The sequence below is a fragment of the Varroa jacobsoni genome, unplaced genomic scaffold (assembly GCF_002532875.2).
Source record: "Varroa jacobsoni isolate VJ856 unplaced genomic scaffold, vjacob_1.0 contig00287, whole genome shotgun sequence".
Classification (NCBI taxonomy): Eukaryota; Metazoa; Arthropoda; class Arachnida; order Mesostigmata; family Varroidae; genus Varroa; species Varroa jacobsoni.
Window position 1 is genome coordinate 30292 of NW_019214442.1, and position 7811 is coordinate 38102.

General features: G+C 38.5%; 1 long non-coding RNA gene across 1 annotated transcript; it reads right to left on the reverse strand.

Moving 5' to 3' along the window:
- Nucleotides 1-5034: 5034 nt before the first annotated feature.
- LOC111271025 (uncharacterized) lies at nucleotides 5035-6916 on the reverse strand. Its single transcript, XR_002686608.2, has 2 exons — nucleotides 6363-6916; nucleotides 5035-5958 (listed from the first exon to the last, which is right to left on the reverse strand). It is a non-coding gene; the product is annotated as an uncharacterized LOC111271025 (long non-coding RNA).
- Nucleotides 6917-7811: the final 895 nt, after the last annotated feature.

Sequence of the window (7811 nt, forward strand, 5' to 3'; positions counted from 1 at the left end):
TTTCGTCGATAATATTTAGGAAAAGAATTAACAAGGTGCACAAGTTTCGATCAAAATTATTCGTTTAAGTAAATAAAAAGGACGTTTAAATCAATAGCATAATTATTCGGCATCATTGCGCTTGGTGGGGTAACTTTAAATCTGCATGTTGAAGCATCATGTAGAAGTTATAGAGTGGTCCGGTACTTCAAGTAAAAAATTAATTGAAATTCGTTTCGTTTTTTTTATTTGATAGCGCAACTTACTCGAATTTAGTGCGGGACTCTATTTTAGCAAGCGCTCGGGAAGACTGGTAAAAAAGTGAATTTCTTTTTCTTTTTGTTTCCTCTTTATAGAGGTACCTTCATGGGACGAAGAGGTCATTTAGAATACTTTGCCCGTTATTACGCTAAAAAACCGATTACAAGTGAAGACTAAAAAGCTTCAATTGATCAGGAATATGGCACAATACCAAATCAAATATTCGCTGAGGTTAGCGAATGAATAACCCACACCATTAGGAGTCTAATTGAAACAGCTGTCATTTTGAACATCGGTCCGAGTTGAAGTTAATGTGATTTTGTTTAAATTTTAATATAAGTTTTATGCAAATAAAAACTGAAGCTATACTCACACAAATTCTATAGTAATTTTCGGTATACCGTACATATAAGAATAATTTATCAGTTTTTACACACACACTGGTTCTTTAAGGTTATGTTGTGTGTTTCTTTACAGAACGATACTCATTTTGATTCAACATACTAGAGTCTAGTTTTCAGTTGAATCATTATAAATGGCGAAAGAAAATCTCAGTTGTATCTTGAATATATATATATATATATATATATATATATTCAAGATATATATATATATATAGTTAAAGTGAATCTTCTCGCAAATGATGTAGATTTCTCAACTAAAACTTAAAGGTTAAGAAATTGATACTATTGTAAGTTTTGAGGACTAGTCCTGAACGCCAGGCCCTTCGTTACATTCAAAGTAACCCGGTACATACGGCTGGGGCTGGCTCATAATGATAACTATCAACAAACATTTCGTCTGAATTTCCTTGGCCGAATCATCCCTGTTGTCCTGGCAATTCGATTGCCCTGTTTAAACTATAAAAGGGTTCCTTTTCATTGACTAACCATTAATTGTCTTCATAGTTTATCATTTCGAGAGATTCATCAATACTAGATATCATACAATCGTTTAACAGTCAGTCAAATTTCTTGTACCTCCTAGCTGTCATTCCTATGTGATTAAATAAAACATTATTTAGTGGGTGTCATCTGGTGGGCAATAGCCGTATATGGATCAAAAGCCCAAAGTTTGAAAGACCATTTCTGGCTGAAGTCGACTCGATAGCAACAACATTGGATCGAAAATCGTTTACTGAAAGTTCGGTGAACTTACAAGCTCTAGTTTCACTCCAGATTTGATCTCGTCTCTCTCGATAACTCTACGGTAGTAATCATTACATCATAGCAGCGATATAGCCGTCTTCATGAAGGACATATGTTTTTTGCATGATCCTTGATTCATACATGATATTCATAATATCCAGCGCAATACACGAGACACCGATATCTATATATAATCTGTTTTACCTATTAACCTAACTCTTTGTCAACCTATCTTTTGGTATAATTCACAAACATCGGTGATTTTTTGTTGTCGAAAACAACATACTCTTTATTTAAATTGTCGAATTTCTCACAAATCATGGTTTTTGTTGCTGCGAGTTGAATTTCTGCACAGATACATACGATAAATCGAGGAGCTTTCCATAGATACCTATTTTCCCTGATCGTACTTATCCGCAAAAAATACTCTCTATGACAAATTTGCACATTAACTTGCAACGAACGGATTGGCAGCAGCTAACAGTCTGTAGGCGCATTCGGTTTGCACTCAGGGATTCGCCCAGGGTTTACATACCAATCAGTCAAGTTCAACGGAAATAATGCTAGTTTTTGCATTGTTCCCATTCTATGTGGGCACAAACAGGAGATAATATTTCTGCTATGTACATAAAAAAGAGAAATATGTTAAAATGTGCTCTGGGAATTTTAAGTTTCGGTGTAAGTTATGGCTCTGAGGCCACATGAAGAATAATCACTTGTGTGCAAATCTTGTAAATGATATATTTACTGAGAGAAGAAAGCGTTCGTCCCGAGATGATCTGAAGAAAATATTACACTGATAGAATAACTAAATAACTTATATATCTTAAGATGAGACAGGCCCCTATTTGCTATTGATTGCGTGCTATACTTCCAGTTGTGACAATGCAATAACGACACAATAATGATCGTGCGGGACATTTTGCATAATCCTTTTTGTTATGACATTGTTTCTGCTAGCGTCATCAAAGCTGCACTTCCTCAAATAAATTAAAGTTTATTTTGTAATATTGTGTATGCTATACGACAAATGAAAAAAAAAGAAAAGTATTGCAACACGGCAAAAAAACATGTGCATTAGCCATACAGATGGCGTTATCTAGTGACTAACCTAAAAGTAACGATTTTTAAAATAACAAAATACCGATACGGATAGAATTTAGGCTGCCAAATAATGTTTCAGTGATGGCTGGCTACCGGTCAACGATTGACGGTTTCGCTGATCCTACGATTTGATCGAAAGTTTTAATGTTCATGCCGATCTAAGTATGGCCATATCTCGTCTAATTGAATTAGGTCAATGTCAAAAGGCATTTATCATCTGCCGGGAGTTGATCTTTGTTCAATTGTACAGATATCGACATATCCGTACATAGAACCCTGTGGTCTAGTGAACCAATTGAACGTTCTTCACAGATGCATCGTGCTCATTGAATTAGGCCAACGTGTATTCGAACCAGAATCGTGCATATTTCGTACATTCAATGAGAAACAATATTACGCTTGTTGTTAATTAAATTTCTCGAAAAAGCAATGGAACTTTTCGTTTACTACTTCACTTTTTTTTTTCCTTTTCTCATAGCCACGTGCTATACGAGAACCTATTTCCGAAAGCAGGTAGTATTATGGTGCGCCTACGTCATTTAGAAGGGATCAAAGACAGTGATTGTGTATGTATATAGCGTACCTTTAATATTCGCATAGAACGATGAGCAACGGTCGTTTACGCATCGACTCGTCAACGATCAACACAAATGATAATTTCAAAAATTATAGAATATATTAAATATATTATACATATAATTATAGAGAGTTTAGGCACCACTAGCAGATGACAGGCTTGACTCCCGTTAGATGCACGGCCGAAGCATTGGCAGAAGTAGCGCACCACCTTGAACCTGCAGAACCGAAAACTGTAGACAGTGGGTGGCCAATGGCCATATGCAGGACCAACACACGTAGTAGACCATCCATATTCCCGTGCATGAAGATGGACACATGGGTACGTTGAGATGAACGGGTTCGATAAACGACCACATAGTCCCTACGGTGCCATTGGCTGAGTTTGCAAAAAAAACGTAGCAAAATGACCGGCATACCTATAGAGCGTTTAGTCTTAAACATCCTGTTTCAACATATCTTATTCGAAATGCTCGTGATCTTGAAAACAATTACTGATAGTAACTTATGTCACAGTAAAAACTTAAGAATTCTCGAAGAAAACTTTCCTTGTTATCTATTATTCGCGGAGATGTAAGTTCACCGATTCGATGACTTAAAAAGGTTCTCAAACGATCTCTTTAGATGAAGACAGCTTTGAAACCCACCAGGCCATCAACATTTCAATCCAAGATTGTTATGCTCCGAGAATTCTATTACTCTATTATCTTCTTACAAAAAATACGTTAATGAGGATATTACAAGAACATTTCTAAACGTTACAACACAATAACTCAGTATGTCATTTTCACCTACCGTTTTTAACATTGTATTAGTGGACACAAATTATGTCACATTATCTACCAGCTTCAAAAACAAGCTACAAAGGAAGAGCTTGTTGAAATACACTGCAGCAATACAATGTGTCATATATGATCCGGTTTGCACACATACGTAGGTCGGCGCTGTGTGGCGAATTATTTCACTGCCAGCGGAAAAAATACAACCCCATGGAAAATATGGTTCTACCAGTTCTTCGCCAACTTCCTCGAGCGCGCTTTCTCAAAAAGTAAATTTGCGAAGTTTCAAATCTCAAAAGTTTACCAATACTCAGACGACCTTCTCTACGCAGAGCAGTATCCTAAAGGCTATAGTTTGAGGCTAAACCCAGAAAAGCTTTGTACTGAGTTTTTCATTGGCCGCTTTGTCCGGATCTGTGACGTCTTGCTGCAGATTTATGTTGTAAGCGTCGAAGCCAAGAGCGGCAAACATCCCACAAAAAGTGCGTATAGACGCAGGACAAAGGGCAGTCATTCATTCTTCCACAGCTAAGCGGCGCTCTAGCGGTTTCTACTTACGTTGAATAGAAGAATAGCATTTGTGCTGGCTCGGTGAAAAGATTTCTCTTTGTCTAGGGGTCGTATCCGGCCAAATCTATCTAGTTGCCTATAGAGAAACGTTTCAGACATTGCAATCGTGAGACCAGCCAATGTACAACACCATCGAACCAAAAAACGCCTGTTCTTTCAGATCGTACCGTCGTTACTCGCTCTATTAATAAATATGTGTCTAGTATTCGGTCACTGTGTCTGTAATTATGTGCGAGTCGAATACTGCACATCGACGTGTGCAGCTGTCGGTTGCCGGTTGATAAAATTATAATAATTATGTTGACTGTTTTGTCATGTAACTGTTGCCACTGACCCCGTGCATACGGTCGATCTGCTTGCTGACCCCGTGGTGATCTTTTCGTGCAGTATAAGCTTCGCAGGATAGAACTGCTAGAAATTTGCGTGTCTAATATGCCTTCATAGACATCCGTTCTCGTTACCGTTATAGCATAAAACACTTCGATTGAATACGTTTAACGTCATGAACATCGCGTGTACCGTACATGTGTGTAGCAAGACTACTATCACCAGGTCCGGAACAAGGTTGGACGGTTCTTTGTACTCGATGACGTTCATGCGTTCAAACTGGCAATATATATACTAACATGTGACAATTATACTTTTTATTAATTATCTGTAAACGTTACGTACAATCATATAATTGGGCAATTCGTATTATGATTTTACATAAATACACCGCAATTTCCTGTTTCTCCGATTGTCGGTGTTCTCAGTGGAGGAATATCAGTCGTCAATGTTTGGTATAACGACCACAATTAGGCCGAGACCTATCGTTTATCAGGTGACTGTCCTATAAAGCGCAATGGACATCAAACTGAAATTTTTGCATTTGCTTAATACTGTATTTACCTATACTTTTAACGAAAAAAAAAAACCTAAAACTTCACAGGAATCGTCTCGTCATTGTGATTAGACGCCTACATCTATTAAAGATAACAATGTTTTGGCTTATGAAAATCACTTAGTGGCAAAGAAATTTTTAGGCGAGTACAGACATTGTTTATGGGCTCAATTTCCAGAGGACGCACTATCGTTACCTATAGCATCTTTTAATATTACCAAACTCTTCATGAGAAACCCATGTCAATCTCTAGGTAACCCTTTTTTTTCTAATAAAATCTATTGTTTATTTTTGCAGTTATCATAACACATTTGTATAATAGTACTTAGAAATTCTGAGTTTTTCCCAAGTAAGGCTTCGTGCCTATATGAGATCCATATGAATTGTTCTGTTTTACAAATGACTTTTTTCGTAGACGTTTTTTTTTTACTGTGTCTATAGATCTGAGTAGAACAAGTCGAACATCTAAAGGGTACGAGGCGACTCTGTAGAAGCCACTCGGGTCCCAAAGGCACAGTATATATACACAAGCGCGTAATTGATACCTTTCGCAGCAATCTGAAGTGGGCCTTAGACGCACGGACGTGTTGGATTCAACGGGCGGCGCCATGTCACTCGTTCGGACCCAGCAGGACAGTGGAACAATGATGACTTGAATCTGTCTCGTAAAGAAACGGTTTTAATAATACAAGATTCAAAGATTTACTAAACATTTGTCGATGATAATAATTGCGTTTATTGAGAAGGGACGTTTTTCTATTTCTCCGGTCGTGTTTGAATTGGTCAATAACGTTTGGGAAACATAGCTAAATACACCGGCCGGTTCAGTTTGTGCGAACGTTTGCGCAAGTTGAATTAAACGGCCGAGATTCAGCTTTATGCTTCCACGGCTACTCCTCGCGCCATTCATCGAGGACTCCATTCATGGAGTTCGGGAACAAGTTGTACAAGTCCTGCACTATCGATACATACATCAATGTCATCAGATATAAATCTTTCCTAGAAGATGTTCACACCGGATAAGCAAAATACCCACAAATAATAGCTGAAACATACAGTTACCTTCAATTATAGGTATCGCTGGTCCTTTATCCGAACGGAAGAAGGCTGGAATTCGTGGAACCCACTTTCATTTATTTTCCTGTCATCTGTTCAACATACACCAGAAAGGTGGCGTTCGTTGCGTTAGAAATCCAACGTACACAAAGCGGCGGTTCCTTCTCGTCTTGCGAGCGCATTAGAGCTCTTCTATACAGGCACTGTATATGCCTAACGACATGGCACACTCGGAAATGTGGCAGCAGACATTTCTAGTTTTAGTTGCTTTATCGGTTCCTGTACATGTCCCTTTGACTATTTCGTCCACGCCGTAGTTGATAAGAATAATCGAGTTCGATAACGACAATGTTTAGCTCGGTTCTAAGCGACATATCACTTGTACGGTGAGAACTTTGAACTGCAAGCAGAATAGGACTACCTGTTTGAATTACCAGTATCTGGTAAAAGTGGTAGTAAAAGAAGTCAGAAACAAGGAACCAATACGCCCTAGAAATTGACATCAATATACTGAAGCGGCATATTTAAAACAACTGTCGATTTAAGCTATGATCAATGGGGAGCAGTCAGTAGATTGTAAGTAACATGCGATAACAACGTTGTTCTAATCGTAAAAAATAGTTGACTGCAAAGTGATTTAAGATTAAGAAGAATCTCTGAATAAGATAAGCCTGAATAAGATAAGCCCGTGTGCCATATCATTAGGGAGATGTTAACTCGTCAATATTATACATAGCGTAACGTACTGCAAATAGTATTCAACAATAATGCTACAACTCTTTGGCGTGTTTTCTACACGTCGCTTTGCGCTATGAACAGTTGTTACTTATACAAAATACGCAACAAGAGCCTACTAACTTAAACTTAGATGGGATTTCCTTAGCTTTAATTAGCTCCAGGTTTCGCCTAACGTGCCAAATGCATATTTATATATGTGGTTAGAGCAGAGCGGTTCAGTCGTCGTGCTGAAGAGCTAGGACTACTGACGAACATGACCGTAAATTGTTACAAAGAGTTGCCTGCGGGCATTTGTGTCTCATTTCTCTGCTTAGGCACAGCGCGTTGCCTGTGCACTGTGGCCAAGTACCGTTGTGCGCCGTATGACCAGAGGCCGAGGCGTAGCCCGTTTTGGGGCTATGCCTAATAGGTAGGAGCGAGACAAATGCACGTTCGTGCTCGCATTTGACAGCGTACATATCTATCGATAGGGACGATGACACAGAAGGCAGGTAAATGTGGTTCAGAGTTGCAAGCTAGAGACTGCGGAACACATCGAGTACAACAAAAGATAGTAACATCTAACGAAAGGACTCGATCGAACTGCGCCTAGGGACAAAGCTTAATTGGTAACGGATTGAAAAAGGGGCGAGGAATTTAAAACACAAGTTACTTGAATCTATACGTTATATAGCATAAAATATCCTTTTGTTTATATGAACCAGCTGAGACCAATAA